The sequence below is a fragment of the Macaca mulatta genome, chromosome 10, assembly GCF_049350105.2.
Source record: "Macaca mulatta isolate MMU2019108-1 chromosome 10, T2T-MMU8v2.0, whole genome shotgun sequence".
NCBI classification, from domain to species: domain Eukaryota; kingdom Metazoa; phylum Chordata; class Mammalia; order Primates; family Cercopithecidae; genus Macaca; species Macaca mulatta.
This window is the reverse complement of record NC_133415.1, coordinates 102,595,335-102,615,875: the sequence shown is the minus strand read 5'-3', so window position 1 is coordinate 102,615,875 and position 20,541 is coordinate 102,595,335. Positions and strand designations below refer to the sequence as shown.

Here is a 20,541-nt window from a genome sequence, read left to right as displayed (position 1 = left end):
GTCGGGTGTGGTGGCACATGCCTGTAATCCTAGCTACTTGGGAGGCTGAGGCAAGAGAATCACTTGAACTCAGCAGGCGGATATTGCAGTGAGCTGAGATTGCACCCCTGCACTGCAGCCTGGGCAACTTAGCAAGACTCCATCTCGGGAAAAAAAAAATACAGAAATTAGCTCGGTGTGTTGGTGCATACGTGTAGTCCTAGCTAATTGGGAGGCTGAGGTGGGAGGATCACCTGATCCCAGGGAGGTCAAGGCTGCAGTGAACTGTGTTCCAGCCTCTGCACTCCAGTTGGGGTGGCTGCTTGAGACCCTGTCTAAAAAAAAAAGAAAAGAAAGTGATCGGGTATATGAGATTTGAGGCAAGTGTCTTACATTCTAGGCTTCAGTTCTCTTCTGTGAAGTAGGGATAGCAAAAGCATTTTCCTCATAAGTTTCCTCTGAGCATGAAATGAGACCCGGCTGCTAGAGATAGGACACTCTCAGCTAAATGGCGACTTGAGACCTAGTCATAAAGTGCCTCCAATTGAACAAAACTTGCCTGCCTATCTGTGGGCAATGCATCCAGCGGTATAATATTTACTAATGCTCCCTTGATTTTCAGTGTAAGATTTTTTTGCCATATATAACTCTGGAAGTGGCCAGGAGTGGTGGCTCACATCTGTAGTCTCAGCACTTTGGGAGGCCAAGCCGGGCAGATCAAAAGTTCAGGAATTCGAGACCAGCCCGGCCAACATAGCAAAACCCCATCTCCACTAAAACTACAAAAATTAGCCAGATGTGGGTGGCAGGCACCTGTAATCCCAGCTACTCAGGAGGCTGAGGCAGGAGAATTGCTTGAAGCCGGGAGGTGGAGGCAGTGAGCAGAGATCACGCCATTGCACTCCAGCCTGACGGACAAGAGCAAGACCTCGTCTCAAAAAAGAAAAAAAAAAAAAAAAAACTCTGGAAGATTTGTGGTCCAATTAATGAGAATCAGCTGACATTCTGGAACCATGGTGTGGATTGGGGGGATGACATGATCTGCGGACACGTTGGCTGACATACAGAAACTGTGCCCAGCTTGAAGTGAGACAGTGTGAAAACCCCATGACTGAGTCATGGCCCGAGGAGTGGGGTGAGGGTGGGGAGGTTGGTGGGAAGGGTGGAATGGGGGTGGTTAATTAGCAATTCCTTTAAGTGGGCTCCCTGCCTTTCTGTCTTTTTCTCTGGCCTCATCACTTCCTCTTCCACTTCCTACAGTATCGTCTCAAACACTTGCATTTTCGGAAACAAGACGTGACCTCCTGATCTTTGTACATACTGTTCCCTTTGCCCAGAGCACCATTTCTGGGCGTTTCCTCCCTATCACCTGGCAACGTTCATCCCTGAGTTTTCAGCTTAGAGGTCAACTTCTCCAGGTAGCTGTCCAAATTGAGGATCTTCTGTCTTGCCAGTGGGGCACGTATGTCCTCTGGATCAGAAAGCAGCATCTCTCTCTCTCTCTTTTGAATTTTTGAGACAGGCTATGGCTGAAGCTGGAGTGCAGTGGCATGATCTCGGCTCACTGCAACCTCCACCTCCTGGGTTCAAGCGATTCTCCTGCCTCAGCCTCCTGAGTAGCTGGGATTACAAGTGTGCGCCACCACGCCTGGCCTGTTATTTTAAAATAATCAAATCTGTCTCCATCCTGGGATTGCTAAATAAATAAATTAGTTAATTAATTAAAAGCAAAGCTTAAAAAAAATGAAAGCAGCACATACTTGTGTAATAACGAATATAAACAACTCAAAAATGTGTGGGTTAGAAGTGAGAGGTATTTTGCCCCTCTAATAAATATTAGCTGAATGCATGAATAAATGTCATGTCTATAAATAGATGATGAATGAATGATTGAATAAGAAAACAGTTCTGTCCAGAGAGACCTCGGTTCAAGGTGACCCCCCTCGCCACCTCCCACCCACAAGCGGGCCAGCTGATTTCTCTGAAAGTCTGGGCCCTGGGCCAACGTTTTATTTATTTCTGGGATAGGCCCCTATCTAGGAGTTTTTTTTTTCCTTGGAAACTTGGAGAATGACTCACAAGGACTTTCAATGGGCAGTAAGTGCCCAGGGGACATAGGGTCGCATCCTGTTACTCGAGCAGGCAGGTCCTGGGTAGATCCCAGGAAGGTGGGTTGGTGAGGGATAAAGAGCTCCTGGGCAGTCAGCAGCTGGCTGCAGTTCCCCAGGAAACAGCTTCCGGCAGGCACTCAATCTCCAGTTGTAACAGGTGGTGTGGAGTCTGCTGGCCCAGAAAGTCTAGTCCTGCCAATGAACTTGCTGTATAAACTTTTCTGTCTATCAAATGAGGTGAGGTCCATGGAAAATCTAAAGGTTGCCTGTTGAATACTCATCCTGTTCCTTCTTTTTTACTTACAGAACCCCAGTTGGGGGTGGGGGACATTGGACAACAATGTGACTAAGGGGAGGCTGGGCCTCTCTCCGGCCCCAGTGTTTGTGTGTCCAAATGCATGCACGAGTGTGTGTGTGTAGCTGCAAGCACACAGGAAAATGTGTACATCTTGTTTATCTACGAGAATCCCAGCTCCAAGACATCTTCCTGGAGGGATGGCCTAGGCACAAGATGACATTCTACATTCTTCTCATTTTCTTTTTCTGGTTTATTTTTGTTTGTTTCATTTTTTCCCTTTCTAGTTTTCTTTTGTTTGGTTTTGCGTGTGTGTGTGTGTGTGTGTGTGTGTGTGTGTGTTTCTGTTTCTTATTTTTTGTTATTTTAAATTTTATTTATTTTTCTTCTCACTTTTTTGTTTTGGAGACACAGTCTCACCCTGTCACCCAGGCTGGAGGGCAGTGGTCCAATCTCGGCTCACTGTAACCTCCGCCTCCCGGGTTCAAGCGATTCTCCTGCCTCAGCCTCCTGAGTAGCTGGGGTTACAGGCATGCACCACCGCTCCTGGCTAATTTTTGTATTTTTAGTAGCGACGGGGTTTCACTATGTTGGCCAGGCTGGTCTCAAACTCCTGACCTCAGGCAATCCGCCTGCCTCAGCCTCCTAAAGTGCTGGGATTACAGGCCTAAGCCACCTTGCCTGGCCTCTTTTTTTTTTTCTTTTTTTTTTTTGAGATGGTCTCGCTCTGTCACCTAGGTTCGAATGCACTGGTACAATAATGGCTTACTGCAGCCTTGACCTCCCATGCTCAAGCAATCCTCCCACCTCAGCCTCCCACATAGCTGGGACTGCAGGTGAGTGCCACCATACCTGACTAATTTTTGTATTTTTTGTAGAGACGGAGTTTTGCCGTGTTGCCCGGGCTGGGCTCCGACTCCTGGGCTCAAGTGATCCTCCCACCTCAACCTCCCAAACTGCTGGGATTACAGGCTTGAGCCACTGCACCCGGCCTATTCTCACTTTCTATATGGCTTCAGGTAAGTCACAATCTCTTTGTGCTTCAGTTTCTTCTCTGAAGTGGGAATGGCAAGCTGAACATCCTGAGCATGTCTGTAGTCCCAGCTTCTGAGGCTAAGGCCAGGAGTTTAAGGCTGTGGTGTGCCATGATCACTCCTACGAATAGCCAGTGCACCCTAACTCTAAAAATAGTTAAAAGACCAGACACAGTGGCTCACACCTATAATCCCAGTACTTTGGGAGGCCAAGGTGAGAGGATCACTTGAGCTCAGGAGTTGGAGACCAACCTGGGCAACATAATGAGACCCTGTCTCATTTATAACAACAACAACAAAAAGTAAAAAATAAACAGTGGGGGTTCATGTGAGAAAAGCTGTAAAAACAGAGGATATTGGCTGTGAAATATTGATGCTTGCAGGTTGTCAGGAAAGGGATCTTGTAGGGAATACAGAACCCCTGGTCCCTTTCCTAAAGGTTCTGATGCGGTGGGTCTGGCATGGGGCCAGGCCTCTGTTAGCAAAGGCCCCAGTGACGTTTATCTGCCAGTGAATTTGAAAATCACCGGGTTAGGCCAGGCGCGGTGACTCATGCCTGTAATCCCAGCACTTTGAGAGGCCAAGGCGGGTGGATCACCTGAGGTCAGGAGTGCCAGACATGCCTGGTCAACATTGTGAAACCCTGTCTCTACTAAAAATACAAAAAATTAGCTGGGTGTGGTGCCAGGCACCTGTAATTCCAGCTACTCGGGAGGCTGAGGCAGGAGAATTGCTTGAACCCGGGAGGCTGAGGTTGCAGTGAGCCGAGATCATGCCACTGCACTCCAGCCTAGGCAACAAGAGCAAAACTCCGTCTCAAAAAAAAAAGAAAAGAAAAGAAAAGAAAAGAAAATCACTGGCATGGGAGAAATTCCAGTTCCTCACTTTGCCCCATACACCTGAACAAGTCATCACACTTCTAGAATCCTGATTTCCTCATCTCTAAAGTAATAATAATATGGTTGGACACAGTGGCTCACACCTGTAATCCTAACACTTTGGGAGGCCGAGGCAGGTAGATCACTTGAGGTCAGAATTTTGAGACCAGCCGGAGAAACATGGTGATGCCTTGTCTGTACTAAAAATACAAAAAATTAGCTGGGCGTGGTGGCAGCTGTCTGTAACTCCAGCTACTTGGGAGGATGAGGCAGGAGAATCGCTTGAACCTGACAGGTAGAACTTGCAGTGAGCCAAGATAGTGCCACTGCAGTGCAGCCTGGATACCAGAGCAAGACTCTCTCTCAATAAATAAATAAATAAATAAAATAATAGTATTACTAACCTCAGTGGTTCCTACTAGGAGTTGACAATGGTTCTCGACTGAGGGTGATTTTTTTTCCCCAGAGAATATTTGACAATGTCTGGAAAAAGTTTTGGTTACAACCAGGTGTGGTGTTGCCCCTGGCATCTGTGAGTGGAGGCCAGGGATGTTGCTACACATCAGACAACACACAAGACAGCCCCCCAAGCAAAGAATGAGCCAGCCCAAAATGTCAGTAGCACCAAGGCTGGGAAACTCTGGGTTAAACTTATTAATGCACCATGTGCTCTCAGGGAGGGTAGGGACCAAGAAGCATTTTCTGTTGACTTAGCACAAACAAAGTTGCCCACAACATAAAGGTCCAGGAAAATGGAGTAAAGTGCTGGGTGTGAAGAAGGTCAGAGGCAGAGAGAGTCCCATTGTTCTGCATGAGAGGGGGTGGGGAGAGTGGCAGTGGCGCCAGAAATCTCTGAGTGTGACCCACTGAGAGAAGCCAGCTGAATGGCAGGGTTTGCCAGGGCCTTCGTTCCAAGCTGCACTTGAATAGTGAGCTTGAGGTTTTTCCACAGAAGGTGGCACTCAATCACTCAATGAAAGGGACATCGTTTTCTGAAGTTGCTTGTTGCTCCCCTCCCTTTTTTTTTTTTTTTTTTTTTTTGAGACAGAGTCTCGCTCTGTCACCCAGGCTGGAGTACAGTGGCGTGATCTTGGCTCACTGCAACCTCTGCCTTCTGGGTTCACGCGAGGAGTCTGCCACCACACCCGGCTAAATTTTTTTTGTATTTTTAGTAGAGACGGGGTTTCACCGTGTTAGCCAGGATGATCTCGATCTCCTGACCTCGTGATCCGCCCGCCTCGGCCTCCCAAAGTGCTGGGATTACAGCACTTTGTGAGCCACTGCGCCTGGCCCCACTTTTTATATTAAGAAAATACTGACTGTCTAGATCAGTGGTTCAGGAGTGATTTTTGTCTCCCAGTGGACATTTAGCAATGTCTGGAGGCACTGACATCATTGGGGAGGAGGGTTCTCTGGGCATCTAGTGAGTGGAGGTCAGGCCTGCCCCTAAACCTCCTATAGTGAACAGGACAGCCCGCACCCCCATCCCCATTCAAGAATTATTTGACCCAAAATGTAAATAGTGCTGGTGTTGTGAAACTCCAAATTATATGGCGAAATCCTGTCTCTACTAAAAATACAAAAATTAGCCCAGCCCAGTGGCACATGCCTGTAGTCCCAGCTACTCAGGAAGCTGAGGCACAAAAATTGCTTGAACCTGGGAGGTGGAGGTTTCATTGAGCCGAGATCGTGCCACTGCACTCCAGCCTGGGTGACAAAGCAAGACTCTGTCTTAAAAAAAAAAGAAAGAAAGAAAGAAAGAAAAAATAATAAACTCCAAGTTATATAAAAATGTCATTATTGGGGTCCAAACCACCCCTACCGCTCAGGAGGTGGTAAGGGAACAGGTTTTGGGAGGGAAATAATCCTGAATTCTTTCTGTTTGGATAGGCCGAGTTGTCCCCGAGATCATTTGAGAGCCAGAAGGGGGTCCTAGTGGTATTTTGCAGTGTTTCTTGAGGCCCCATTATGTGCCACGCTTCCTGCCCTCTGACTGCAGGCATCTTGGAGGGAGGTCATTACCTCGGAGGTGGAGAAATGTCAAGCTAGTTGAACAACAGGCACCAAAGATTTTGAGGAGTGCAGAGCGAAGAGCCTTGGGCTGAGAGCTTGAGTCCTGACTGTTTCAGTGAGATCAGCAAGTACCTTCTCTCTCCAGCTTCTCCATTTCCACTTCTGCAAACTCTGGACTCCAAGGACCCAAGATGACTGGAAACAAGATGGCGGAGGTGAGGGAGATGCTGAGAGCTGGACAGAGGCTCTGGCACCACTGAAGTTTCCAGAAGTCAGGGCAGAGTTGAGGGCCAAGGAGGTCCAACCATGAGGACAGAGTGTAAGTGGATGTAGGGCATAGCAGAGGACCTGGCCACCTTTCAGTTGAAGAGGAAGTGGTGAAGAGAAAGAGAAGGTTGTTAGGAGGAGGAGGTGACAGAGAGGATAACATCTCTCCAACTGGAGTTGAGGTCTCAAGCCACATGGGGTATGGCTGCAGATCCTGGAGGTTGGTTTTACCACTGAAAATCCCATGTCTCCAGAATATCCTTAGTCCCAGGCAAACTAGGATCATTGATCATCCTGCCCAAACTGCCCACTCCCAATCCCCTTCCCCTTGCCTTCTTCTATTAGAGAGACCAGGAAGCTAAATACTTGGTTCTCCAGTGGAGGCAGTGAGACACGGTTCAGGATAATGAGATGTAGGTTGAAGTCCACTGGGAAGGCATTCCTTCTGAAATATAAACACAAAGTCTGGCAGGAAAAAACATTTGGCCCTTCCTTCCCCTTCTTTAAGTAGCAGAATCCCTGTAATTTTTTTTTTTTTTTTTTTTTTTTGAGACAGGGTCTCACTCTGTCACCCAGGCCAGAGTGCAGGGGCATGATTATAGTTCATTGCAGCCTCGAACTCTTGAGCCTAAGCAATTCCCTTGCCTCAGCCTCCCAAGTAGCCAGCACTACAGGCATGTGCCAACATGCCCAGGTAGTTTAAACATTGTTTTTTTGTTTTTTTGTAAAGGCAAGAGTCTCATTTTGCTGCCCAGGGTGGTCTCAAACCCCTAGGCTCAAGCAATCCTCCCACCTCAGCCTCTCAAAGTGCTGGGATTACAGGAGTGAGCCACCACACCCAGCCATAATCCCTGAGATTTGGCTGGACAGTCAAAAGCTACATTTCCCCACATATAGATATGGCCATTTGATCACATCCTGGCCTATGAGATGTGAACAAAAGTGACAAGTGCAGCTTCCATGCCAGTTCCTTAAAGCAACAGAGTATACCCTTCCCCGCCACTGCTTGGTTAATGGAGTCAGACAGTGAGTGGGCCAACCAGTTCACTCCTTGGATGAACGTATGTTGGTTTGACCTGTACAACATCAGTGCCTTCTTCTGATCCTAGCACCCCAATTTTCCTTCAGACAATGAAGCAAAGGCTATTGGTGCCCTGGCCATTGTCCTAACCTTCAATGCACCCTGGTCCAAGCTTCATCTCTTTGTCTGAGGACTTTCTCAGACCAGCAGGGACCACTTTGCTCTTCCATGCTGGAAGTTCGGGGCAAAAACACTCCTGGTAGCAACTGTCAGACAATGACTGACAGAGTTGGTAGATAAATACCCCAGCTACCTCAGCCTTAAGATGGGATAACACTGAAGTCTATGTTTGCTATGGTTTGAATGTGTGCCCCCAAAAGCATGTATTGGAAACTTAATCCCCAATTCAAATGTGCTGGAGAGTGGAGCCTAATGGAGCCCTCATGAGAACAGATTAATGCCGATTGTGAAAGGTCTTGAGGCTGCGAGTTCAATCTCTTGCTCACCCTTGCCTTCTCTTACCTTTTCACCTTCCATCATGAATGATACAGCACGAAGGCCCTTGCCAGATGCCAGCACTATGCCCTTGGACTCCCCCGCCTCCATAACCATGAGCCAAATAAAATTCTATTGTTTTAAATTGCCCAGTCTGTGGTATTCTGTTATAGCAGCACAAAATAGACTAAAACGATGCTCTACACTGGCTGGCAGAGTTCACTGATGGGATTGTGCTCCAGTTGTCCACAGTGGTAACTTGCTTGATAATACTTCCTGTTTCAGCAGGCTTCTTTTCTCTGTTTCATTCCCTCAATCACCTAATGGTGCTTTCTGGAATCATCTTCCAAATAATCCACTTGCACCTCAAATCCTCAACTCAGAGTCTGCTTCTGAGGGAGCCCAAACAAAGGCATGAAACCTACTTTCCCATTCCCCATTCTCAGTCTATGTGGTTAAAGTGGGCCTGAACTCCACTCCAGGATGCGTCAGACTCAGGTCTGGCCAACGACACCACCATACCTCTTTCAGGTACAGTGATGGTTCAGGGATGACCACCTGAACTCAAACAAGGCCAATAACAGTTTCATCCAGGATTGATGTTGAAACAATTGAGAAAGAGAAACATTTCTGCTGTGGTTTCTAAACTGTCAGGATGTTGGCTTGTGAGCCCACAATCCTCTGAGAATGAAGCCACATCAGACACAGAGCAGTGAGATGAAAAAGAGAAACCACATCCCAATGGCTTTAGGTGCATCTTTGGTTCCACTGCAGTGTAAATAATTTTTTCATTTATTAGGCTGGGGCATGAGAACTCTTCTGTCCCCCGCAGACAGGACTACTCCCTATTGTTTCACATGTTTACTCTCCCTGTCTGGCCCCTGAAACCACTGGGGTTTGCAGTCTCTGGATTTGGCTGCAAACCAGTTTTTGCTTGAGTGTTCTTCCTGAACACTGTTCAACCTGAATGCTTTAGCAACACGATGGGGCAAGGACAGTTACCAAAAGTTCAACGTGGTGGAATAACCTGATTGGGAAACCAACTGTCTTTCATTTACTCAATTCCAGGGTCACTGGGAAAGAATGAAAGGCATTTCCCTACTCTTTGCCAAGAAGGTAGTTGGGGCTTTGTGATGGAAAGGACTGGGTCTCTTTTGTCTCCCATGCAGAATTAAGAGACCATCCTTCCCCAAACTCTGCGTCAGAGGGTCTCAGACTATAAAGGCAGGACTACCTACTTGTTAGGGGTCCTGGAGGAGCTTGTTCCAAAGGTGGAGGTTCAGGTCCCAGGACAGGTGTCTCAGTCACCTGGGAATTTGTCTTTCAAACATGTTTTCAATTTGTATTTCAAACATATTTCTCAAAACACTGAGAAACTTGGGATTCTTTTATTTGTATGTATACTTTTTTTTTTCTTTTTTAGATAGAGATGGGGGTCCCGCTATGTTGCTGGTCTCAAACTCCTGAGCTCAAACAGTCCTCCCACCTTGGTCTCTCAAAGTGCTGGGATTATAGGCATGAGCCACTGTGCCCAGCCTAGCATTCTTTTATTTGTAAATGACAGAAGCCCCATTTGAAACTGATTTATATGCAAAAAGCAATTTATTGGCTTAAGTAACTGAAAAGTACTGGAGTAAGTAACTGAAAAGTACTGGCTTCAGACCTGGCTGGATTCAGGAACTCAAATGAGGTTACCAGACATAGTCTCTCGCCATCTCTTGGCTTTGCTCTTCAGTGAGTTGGCTCCAGTCTTAGTCTCTACTTGATAGCAAGCTGGCAACCACTAGCTCCAGGCCTGCATCCTGCCAGGTATGAGTGTGGTGGGAAAGGAGGTCACTTCCTGGAAATGCTGCTGAAGTTGCAGCATCCACTCTGATTGGACGAACACAAGTCATGGTGCGTCTCTGAACCAATCATTGTCACTCAAAGAAGGCAATGCTTTGATTGTCCAGGCCTGGTCACATGCTTATTGGTGGAACCAAGGGGTAGAAACAGCCTCACCTGAACTGCAGGGAGTGGAAGCGAGGGAGGGGAAGTTTCCCAAAGAAATTGGTGTCCAGTATAGTCTAGTCTAGGCCATAAATCTTCCTCTCATGTTTCGGTGCTCTGGGCATCTCAGCACTCTGGGAAGTCCAAGTTGGTTTTTGGTCCAGATCACAAAAACAGATCCATGGTGCCCACTCAGGAAATCATCAAAGCCATATGGCAGGGTGTGGTGGCTCATGCCTGTAATCTCAGAACTTTGGGAGGCCAAGGATGGAGGATCACTTGAACCCAGGAATTTGTGACCAGTCTGAGCAACGTATCGAAACCCCATCTCTACAGAAAATACCACTGTTAGCCAGGCGTGGTGGCACGTGCCTGTAGTCCCAGCTACTCAGCAGGCTAAGGTGGGAGGATCAATTGAGCCTGGGAGGTCGAGGCAGCACTGAGCTATGATCATGCCACTATACTCTAGCTTGGGTGATGGAATGAGACCCTGTATCAGAAAATAAATAAATAAATAAATAGTAGGTTAGGACAAAAGTAATTGTGGTTTTTGCCATTTTTTAAAAAGAAACGGTAAAAACCACAACTACTTTTGTACCAACCTATAAAGTCCTAAAAGAGATTCTGTTGATTACTTCACTCCCCTTCTCCCCTGCCAACAGAACCTAATTTTGTTGGAATGAAACGCAACACGTCAGGAGCAGGAAATTAATTCCGATTGGTCTGAGCCAGCCATGGAAATCCTGTGGACAGTCTTGGAGCAAGCATTGGAAGCAGTCCTGGCAGTTGAGGCTTTGGTGGAGGTCTGCTGAGGGTTTCTGGGAAGGATGTTCCTTTCTGTTAAAAGAGAGAGACTTTCCCACCTCCCAACTTCTTTTCTCTCATAAACATATTCTTCCAGCCTTTGGACATTGCTGTGCTAGAATGTGACATTTGAAGTTGCAGCAGCCATTTTGAGACCATGAGGAATCCTTCAGAAGCTTAGAGGCATTTGAACCAGAGCAACTCCATCCTGAGTAGGGGCTGCATGAAATAAGGCTGAGACCTACTGGGCTATGTTCTTAGGCAATTAGGCATTCTAAGTCACAGAATGAGACAAGAGGTCAGCACAAGATACACGTCATAAAGATCTTTCTGATAAAACAGTTTGCAGTAAAGAAGCCGTCTAAAACCCACCAAAACCAAGATGGCGATGAGAGCGACCTCTGGTCATCCTCACTGCTACACACCCACCAGCGCCCTGACAGTTTACAAATGCCATGGCAACATCAGGAAGTTACCCTATATGGTCTAAAAGGAGAGGCATGAATAATCCACCCCTTGTTTAGCATATGATCAAGAAATAACCATAAAAATGGGCAACCAGTCATTCTCAGGACTGCTCTGTCCATGGAGTAGCCTTTCTTTATTCCCTTATTTTCCTAATAAACTTGCTTTCACTTTACTATGCGGACTCGCCCTGAATTTGTTCTTGCACGAGATCGAAGAACCCTCTCTTGGGGTCTGGATTGGGACCCCTGTCCAGTAACAAGCTAATCCAATACCCCAGAACTGAGACGCTGAAACAGCCAACCCTGAAACAGCCCACCTATTGGTGTATTGTTACCTGAGGTGATACTAAGTGCTCTAGTCACTTAAGGCCGTCTTGACCCAGTCTAGTTACATTCAACCCAAAGCACCCTGATGAATCCACCTGCAGGTAAAGAGGGCAGAACAAAAAAGGTTGTGACTTCTTGGAGACTATTCCGGTTCAAAAGCTGGTTGAGCCTCTCCCACTTGGCTCCCTCAATGTTCTATTAAGAAGCTCTTGCTACTTCCTGCTGACCAGGTCATTTAAAAGAAGAAGAAGAAAGAGCTGTTGCACACCATAAGCTTTCATCACTCATTAGGACACTCCCATTACGGGCTGGGTGCTGTAAACTTCCTTGTCAGTCTGAAGGTTGCCTGAAGCCTCATGCAAGTGTTTACAATACAGAGGGTGAGAGTGGGCTGGCTATGGAGAGTCTAGCCTCTAACATTTTTATTTATTTTTTTAAAATTTTCATTTGTTAATAATTTCTGGGTTTTTTTTGTTTGTTTGTTTGTCTTTTGGAGATGGAGTCTCCCTCTGTTGCCCAGGCTAGAGTGCAGTGGCATGATCTTGGCTCACTGCTTCCGCCTCCTGGGTTCAAGCAATGCTTGTGCCTTAGTCTCCTGAGTAGCCGGGATTACAGGCATGCGCCACGACGTCTGGCTAATTTTTGTATTTTTAGTAGAGACAAAGTTTCACCATGTTGACCAGGCTGGTCTCGAACTTGTGACCTCAAGTGATCCTCCTGCCTTGGCCTCCCAAAGTGCTGGGATTACAGGCATGAGCCGCTATGCCCAGCCAATAATTTCAAACTTATGGAAAAGTTGTACAAATAAAAATAGGATAAAGAATATCTAGGCCGGGCGTGGTGGCTCAAGCCTGTAATCCCAGCACTTTGGGAGGCCAAGACGGGCGGATCACGAGGTCAGGAGATCGAGACCATCCTGGCTAACACGGTGAAACCCCGTCTCTACCAAAAAATACAAAAACTAGCCGGGCGAGGTGGCGGGCGCCTGTAGTCCCAGCTACTTGGGAGGCTGAGGCAGGAGAATGGCGTAAACCCGGGAGGTAGAGCTTGCAGTGAGCTGAGATCACGCCACTGCACTCCAGCCTGGGCGACAGAGCGAGACTCCGTCTCAAAAAAAAAAAAAAGAATATCTATACGCCCTTTACTCAAACTCACCTATTGTAAATACTTTATTCCATGTTCTTTATCATTTCTTGCCACCCCCTGCAACGTGTATATGTGTGTGTACATAATTTTTTGAACCATTTGAAGGTAAATTATATATATCATGACCCCTTACCACTATATGCTTCTGTGTGTATTTGCTAAAAATAGGGCTATTATCGTACACAACCCAAGTACAGTTATCAACATAGTGTCTTTTTTTTTTTCTTTTTTTCTGAGACACGGTCTCACTCTGTCACTCAGGCTAGAGTGCAGTGGCACAATCACAGCTCACAGCAGCTTGGATCTCCTGGACTCAAGTGATCCTCCTATCTCAGCCCTCTGAGTAGCTGAAACCACAGGTGTGCACCAACAAACCCGGTTAATTTTTTTTTCTATTTTTTGTAAAGATGAGCTATTGCTATGTTAGCCGGGTTGGTCTCGAACTCCTGGGTTCAGGTGATCCTCACATCTCAGCCTCCCAAAATGCTGGGATTACAGGTGTGAGCCACCACACCTGGCTGGTATCTTACTATAATTAGTTTATTTAATCTACCACTTGTATTCCAATTTTTTTTTTTTTTTTTTTTTGAGATGGAGTCTCACTCCGTAGCCCAGGCTGCAGTGCAGTGGCGTGATCTTGGCTCGCTGCAAGCTCTGCCTCCCAGGTTCATGCCATTCTCCTGCCTCAGCCTCCCGAGTAGCTGGGACTACAGGTGCCCACCACCACGCCCGGCTAAATTTTTTTGTATTTTTAGTAGAGACGGGGTTTCACTGTGTTAGCCAGGATGGTCTCGATCTCCTGACCTCGTGATCTGCCTACCTCAGCCTCCCAACGTGCTGGGATTACAGGTGAGCCACTGTGCCCAGCCCAATTTTTTTTTTTTTTTTTTTGTGAGACAGATTCTCACTCTGTTGCCCAGGCTGGAGTGCAGTGGCGCGATCTCAGTTCATGCAACCTTCACCACCCAGACAGAATCTCCCGGGTTCAAGCAATTCTTGTGCCTCAGCCTCCTGAGTAGCTGGGATTACAGGTGCCTGCCACCATACCCGGCTAATTTTTATATTTTTAGTAGAGATGGAGTTTCGCCATGTTGGCCGGGCTGGTCTCAAACTCCTAAGCGCAGGTGATCTGCCAGCCTCAGCCTCCCAAAGTGCTAAGATTACAGGTGTGAGCCACCACGCCCGGCTCCAATTTTGTTAATTGAGTCTATAATGTCATAAGGGATTTTTTCTCCTTCGGTACAGAATCCAGTTTAGCGTCAAGTATTGCATTCAGTTGTCATGTCTCTTTAGTGTCCTATGATCTGGAACATTTCATAGCATTTCTTTGTATTTTATGACATTTTTGAAGAATGCTCTTTCTCCACTCACCATCTTTTTTTTTTTTTTTTTTTTTTTTTTAAGAATAATGCTCCTTTTGAGCTTGTTTGATGTTTTCTTGTGATCAGATTCAGATTATGCATTCTCATTCATCATTCATTAGGATACTCCCACTATGAACTGGGTGCTGTAAACTTCCTTGTCAGTCTGAAAGTTGCCTGAAGCCTCATGCAAACATTTACAACACAGAGGGTGAGAGTGGGCTGGTTGTGGAGTCTGGCCTCTAACATTTTTATTTGTTTTAATTTTCATTGTTAATAATTTCTTTTTCTTTCTTTTCTTCCTTTTTTTTTTTAGATGGAGTCCCCCTCTATCGCCCAGGCTAGAGTGCAACCTGATTCTACAACTTGGCCACATGATCGTGAGCAAGTTACATACCCCTGTTTGAGTTTCAGTTTCCCCTCTGCAACAACAAAAAAAGGTTGGATTAAGTAACGATTAAAACCCCTTCCTAGATTTCTACTGTCATTTTTTATTTTTCACCAATCCTCTAGATTCTTTTTTTATTTTCTTCTAAAAGGAAAAAAGGCCCCGGGGTGTAGTGGCTCACACCTGTAATCCCAGCACTTTGGGAGGCCGAGGTGGGAGGATCACCTGAGGTTAGGAGTTCGAGACGAGCCTGACCAACATGGAGAAACCCCGTCTGGACTAAAAATACAAAATTAGCTGGGTATGGTGGGGCATGCCTGTAATCCCAGCTACTCGGGAGGCTGAGGCGGGAGAATCACTTGAACCCAGGAGGCGGAGACTGCAGTGAGTCAGACCACACCACTGTACTCCAGCCTGGGCAACAGAGCAAGACTCCATCTCAAAAAAAAAAAAAAGAAAAGAAAAAAGAGAAAGAAAAATGCCTAGACCCGGAATTTGCAGGGGAAAGAGCAAGACTCTGTCTCAAAAAAGGGTTTAGAGGATCAGAGAAGAGTCACCAGTCAGATTGAGAAACCAAACACATCCAGCTGCTGGAGTAAAACTGCGAAAGGGAGGTGGTGGAGAGGTCTCTGGGAAGCAGTTCTTTGTGAGTCTACAGCCAAGAACCGGGTCATGGGCCTAAGCCAACTTTTGGAAAGCAGGCCAGCAATTAGGAAAAAGAGCTAGAGGCCAGGTGCATTGGCTCACGCCTGTAATCCCAGCACTTTGGGAGGCTGAGGCAGGTGGGTCACCTGAGGTCAAGAGTTTGAGACCAGCCTGGCCAACATGTTGAAACCCCGTCTCTCCTAAAAATACAAAAATTAGCCGGCATGGTGGTGTGCGCCTGTAGTCCCAGCTACTTGGGAGGCTGAGGCAGGAGAATTGCTTGAACCTGGGAGGCGGAGGTTGCAATGAGCTGAGATAGTGCCACTGCCCTCCAGCCTGGGTGACAGAGCAAGACTACATCTCAAAAAAAAAAAAAAAAAAGCTAGAGGTAGCATAGGAAAGAGCAGAGAGCAGTCCTGAAAACAACCATAATCCAGTTTGATGGTGTTTCAACAGGGAAAACACAAAGTGCAATGGGAGCCCCAAGGGGTTACAGAATCCAGCCTAGAAATCAAGAAAGGTGGTGGTGGCTCATGCCTGTAATCCCAGCATTTTGGGAGGCCGAGGCGGGTGGATCACTTGAGCTCAGGAGTTTGAAACCAGCCTGGAAAACATGGTGAAACCCCGTCTCAACTAAAAATACAAAAATTATCTGGGCATGGTGGTGGGCGCCTGTAATCTCAGCTACTCAGGAGGCTGAGGCAGAAGAATTGTTTGAACCCAGGAGACGGAGGTTGCAGTGAGCCGAGATCGCACCACTGAACTCCAGCCTGGGTGACAGAGTGAGACTCCTTCTCAAAAAAAGAGAAAAGAAAAGGAAAGAAAAGAAAAGAAATCAAGGAAGGCCTCTTGGAGGAGCAAACATTTGAGCTGGGACCTGAGGATGGAGGAGATAGCCACATAAAATGGGGGAAGAGGGAGAGGAATTAGCATATGCAAATGTCTGGAGGTAATATAGGATATTATCAGAGGTGTTAGAACCAGAGTGACTCCGTCTGGAATAGGGGCTGGGTAAAATGTGGATGAGACCCGCTGGGCTGCATTCCCAGGAGGTTAGGCATTCTTAGTCACAGGTTGAGATAAGAGGCCAGCAGGATTGGTATCACAAGACATAGGTCATGAAGACCCTGCTGACAAAACAAGAGGTAGTAAAGAAGCAGGTCAAAAGCCATCCAAACCAAGATGACAACAAAAGTGACCTCTGGTTGTCTTCACTGCTCATCATACACTAACATGTGAAAAGACAGTCTCCCCAGCGTCATGACGATGTCCAGAAGCTATCCTATACGATCTAAAAAGAGGAGACACCCTCACTTTCAGGAGCTCCCCAACCCTGCCCTGGAAAACTCATGAAAAATTCACCCCTTGTTTAGCACATAATCAGAAAGTATCCATAAATATACTCAGTCAAGCAGCCCGTGCTGCTGCTCTGCCTACGGAATAGCCATTCTTTTATTCTCTTTCTTTTTTCTTTTCTTTTTTTTTTTTTTTTTTTTTTGAGATGGAGTCTCACTCTGTCGCCCAGGCTGGAGTGCAGTGGTGCGATCTCAGCTCATTGCAACCTTGGCCTCCTGGGTTCAGGCAATTCTGCTGCCTCAGCCTCCCGAGTAACTGGGATTACAGGGGCGCACCACCAGGCCCAGTTAATTTTTTGTATGTTTAGTACAGATGGGGTTTCGCCATTTTAGCCAGGCTGGTCTTGAACTCCTAACCTCAGGTGATCCCCCTGCCTCGACCTCCCAAAGTACTGGGATTACAGGCGTGAGCCACTGCGCCTGGTCTTTATTCCTTTACTTTGTTAATAAACTTGCTTTTGCTTTACTTTGTGGACTCATCCTGAATTCTTTCTTGTGAGAGAATTATTTCGTGGGGTCTGGATCAGGACCCCTTTCTAGTAATAATATTAGGTAACTAAAAACAGTTCAGTCTGGCTGGGGAACAAGTACGAAGTGGGAAGGGTCGTGGGTGATGGCAGGGGACCAGGAGGTGCCAGATCTTGCAGATCTTTATCAGTGAGGAGTTCAAACTCTGTCTTAAGAGTACTGGGGGACTGGCCAGGCACAGTGGCTCATGCCTATAATCCCAGCACTTTGGGAGGCCAAGGTGGATGGATCACCTGAGGTCAGGAGTTCAAGACCAGCCTGGCCAACATATTGAAACCCCATCTCTACTAAGAATACAAAAATTAGCTGGGCATGGTGGCGGGTGCCTGTAATCCCAGCTACTCAGGAGGCTGAGGTAGGAGAATCGCTTGAACCCAGCAGGTGGAGGTTGCAGTGAGCGGAGATCGCACCACTACACTACAGCCTGGACAAAAAGAGCAAAACTCCATCTTAAAAAAAAACCTAAAAAAGTACTGGGGAGCCATGGGAGGGTTTGAAGCAAGGGACAGGTAAGTATTCTTGATGAAAAAAAGTCAAACTCCATAAAATATTTGAAGAAGTTTATTCTGACCCAAATATGAGTGATCATGGCCCGTGACACAGTCTCAGGGGGTCCTGAGGACATGTGCACAAGATGGTCAGGTTACAGTTTGGTTTTATACATTTTAGAGAGACAGAAGTCACAAGACATAAAAGCAATACATGTAATGTATACATTGGTTCAGCCTCAAAAGGCAAGACATCTCAAAGATGGAAGCAGAAGGACTTCCAGGTCATAGGTGGATTCGAAGATGTCCTGATTGGCAGTTGATTGAAAGAGTGAAGCATTGCCCGAGGAGTTGAAGTCAGCATAAAGAAATGTTTGAGGCTGGGTGCGGTGGCTCAGCCTGTAATCCTAGCACTTTGGGAGGCCAAGGCGGGTGGATCGCTTGAGCCTAGGAGTTCCAGACCAGACTGGGCAACAGGAAGAGACCCCTGACTCTACCAAAAATTAGCTCAGCATGGTGGTATGCACCTGTGCTCCCAGCTCTCAGGAGGTGGAGTTGGGAGGACCCTTTGAGCCTGGGAGGCAGAGGTTGCAGTTAGCTGAGATCACACCCCTGCACTCCAGCCTAGGTGATAGGGTGAGACTCCAACTCAAAAAAAAAAAAAAAAGAAAGAATAAGAAAAGAAATGCTTGAGTTAAGATAAGAGAGTTGTGGAAGCCAAGGTTCTTGTTTATGTAGATGAAGCCTCTAAGCACCCGGCTTCAGACAGGATAGATGGTATATGTCTCTTATTGGACCTTAAAAGGTGTCAAACTCCTAGTTTAATTCTCTCCTGGATCAGGAAAAGACCTGGAACGGGAAGGGGATTCGCTACAGAAGGCAAAGAGTGGGCTTTCCAGGGTCACTCCAAAATATGCCAAATAAATACATCTTGGGGTAAAATACTTTGACTTCCTTTAGGGCCTGTTATCTGTCACTGTGATGCCATACCAGGGTCAGGTTGGAATTTGGTATCTTATTGCACAAAGAGTCTGTTTTGTCTGTCTGATGATCTGGGTTTTAGTTTTGTTTTGTTTTGAGACAGAGTCTCGCTCTGTCACCCAAGGTATATTGCAGTGGAGTGATCTCAGTTCACTGCAACCTCCACCTCCCAGGTTCAAGCAATTCTCCTGCCTCAGCCTCCGCAGTAGCTGAGATTACAGGTGCCTGCCACCATGCCTGGCTAATTTTTGTATTTTTGGTAGAGAAGGGGTTTCACCATGTTGGCCAGACTGGTCTCAAACTCCTGAGCTCAAGTGATCCGCCCGCCTCAGCCTCCCAAAGTGCTGGGATTACAGGCATGAGCCACCATGCTTACCTTATGATGATCTGTAATTTAATGTGAATGCTGGTCAGTTGTGCCTAAACTCCAAAGGGAGGATGATATGAAGAGGTGAAGAGACATATCCGACTTTCCTTCCCATCATGGCCTGAACTAGCTTTTCAGGTTTTCTTTGGGATCCCCTTGGTGAAGATGGGGATTCAGTCAGTCAGTTGAGGGGCTTAGAATTTCATTTTTGGTTTACATTATCATAGGTGTTGGCAAGTTGGAAATGAGAGAATTGTGTGTGTGTGTGTGTGTGTGTGTGTGTGTGTGTGTGTGTGAGAGAGAGAGAGAGAGAGAGAGAGAGAGAGAGAGAGAGAGAGAGGCAGTCTCACTCTGTTGCCCAGGCTGGAGTGCAGTGGTGTGATCTTAGCTCACTGCAACCTCCACCTCCCGGGTTCAAGTGATTCTCCTGCCTCAGCCTCCCGAGTAGCTGGAATTTCAGGCATGTGCCACTGTGCCCGGCTAATTTTTGTAATTTTAGTAGAGACAGGATTTCACCATGTTGGCCAGGCTGGTCTTGAACTCCTGATCTCAGGTGACCTGCCCACTTCAGCCTACCAAAGTGCTGGGATTATAGGATTTTGTAATCCTGTGAGTCCTTAAAAGTCCTTTTGTGATCCACAGTGTGAGCCACTGTGCCTGGGGCTGAGAGGACGTTTTGAACATTTCCCTTCCAGGAAAAGTCCACATACCTCAACAAGAATTCTGAGTCCCATACCTTCAGGGGTTTGAAGGTAATCTGGAGAATAGAGCATGGGGAATGTGATTGCGTGTGTTATATTTTCAGCGGCCAGTCACAGCATGCCTGACTCTTGGTGACTTCAGCAAAGAAGAAATGCAATCTTTTTCTTACAGCAAAACATGTGGAGGTCAGCGGCTTCAGAGTCATTGCAGCGGCTCGGGGGTGTTCTCCAGGACTCAGATTCTTCTCATCTTTCTGCTCTGTCATCTCCAGCAGTTGGCTTTTGTCCTCAAACTCATTGCCCAAAACAGCTGCTGCAGTGCCTCACATCATTTGATCACAGGACACTGATCAAAATGGGAGGGAAGGGGCAGGGCAGAAGGCTTTAACCACGTGAAGGTCTATGTTATCAATAAAGTGAAGCCCAGATTTCCCCTGACCTCTTATGGGCTAAAAGGTGGGCCAGGCACCCATCCTGGACCAATCCCTGTAGAACAGAATAGATTTACTGGGTCTCCTTAAGACAGATCATGATTTATCTGCGGGGACTGGAGAGCAACCCACTCTCCAAAGATGAAGGGATTTCAATCCAATGCTGAGCCCAAAATCAAGATTATTTGGGCAGGCATATGTGGAGGTGGGGTGAGAATGGTTGCGGGGTAGTAAAGGCAGCATGTCAGTTCCAGACCTCTGGGAAGCAGATGGTAAAATGGAGCTAGGAGGACAAGAGGGAGGAGTGGCATGCCTGTGAAAGACAAAAGTGGGTGAAAGCAGCACTGAGCAGGGGAGCCTCAGACAGCAATGCAGGGCTGACGAAGGCTTTGTCAACTCAGCTGGGAGCTCCAGAACAAAGACTATTTGTTAGGGGAGTCCCATGTTGGGCAGAACTGGTCAGGTCCTAG

The 20,541-nt window shown here is 46.8% G+C and overlaps 1 long non-coding RNA gene across 5 annotated transcripts; it reads left to right on the top strand.

The window, feature by feature from the left end:
- Positions 1-2,050: 2,050 nt before the first annotated feature.
- On the top strand, positions 2,051-20,505 carry LOC114670502 (uncharacterized). Of its 5 annotated transcripts, XR_013400042.1 has the most exons (5): positions 2,051-2,327; positions 3,264-3,404; positions 6,297-6,525; positions 14,504-14,627; positions 19,813-20,505. It is a non-coding gene; the product is annotated as an uncharacterized LOC114670502 (long non-coding RNA). The 5 variants fall into 5 exon arrangements; XR_003720164.2 differs by lacking the exon at positions 6,297-6,525; XR_013400041.1 differs by lacking the exons at positions 14,504-14,627; positions 19,813-20,505 and adding an exon at positions 8,150-8,238.
- The last annotated feature ends 36 nt before the right edge of the window (positions 20,506-20,541 follow it).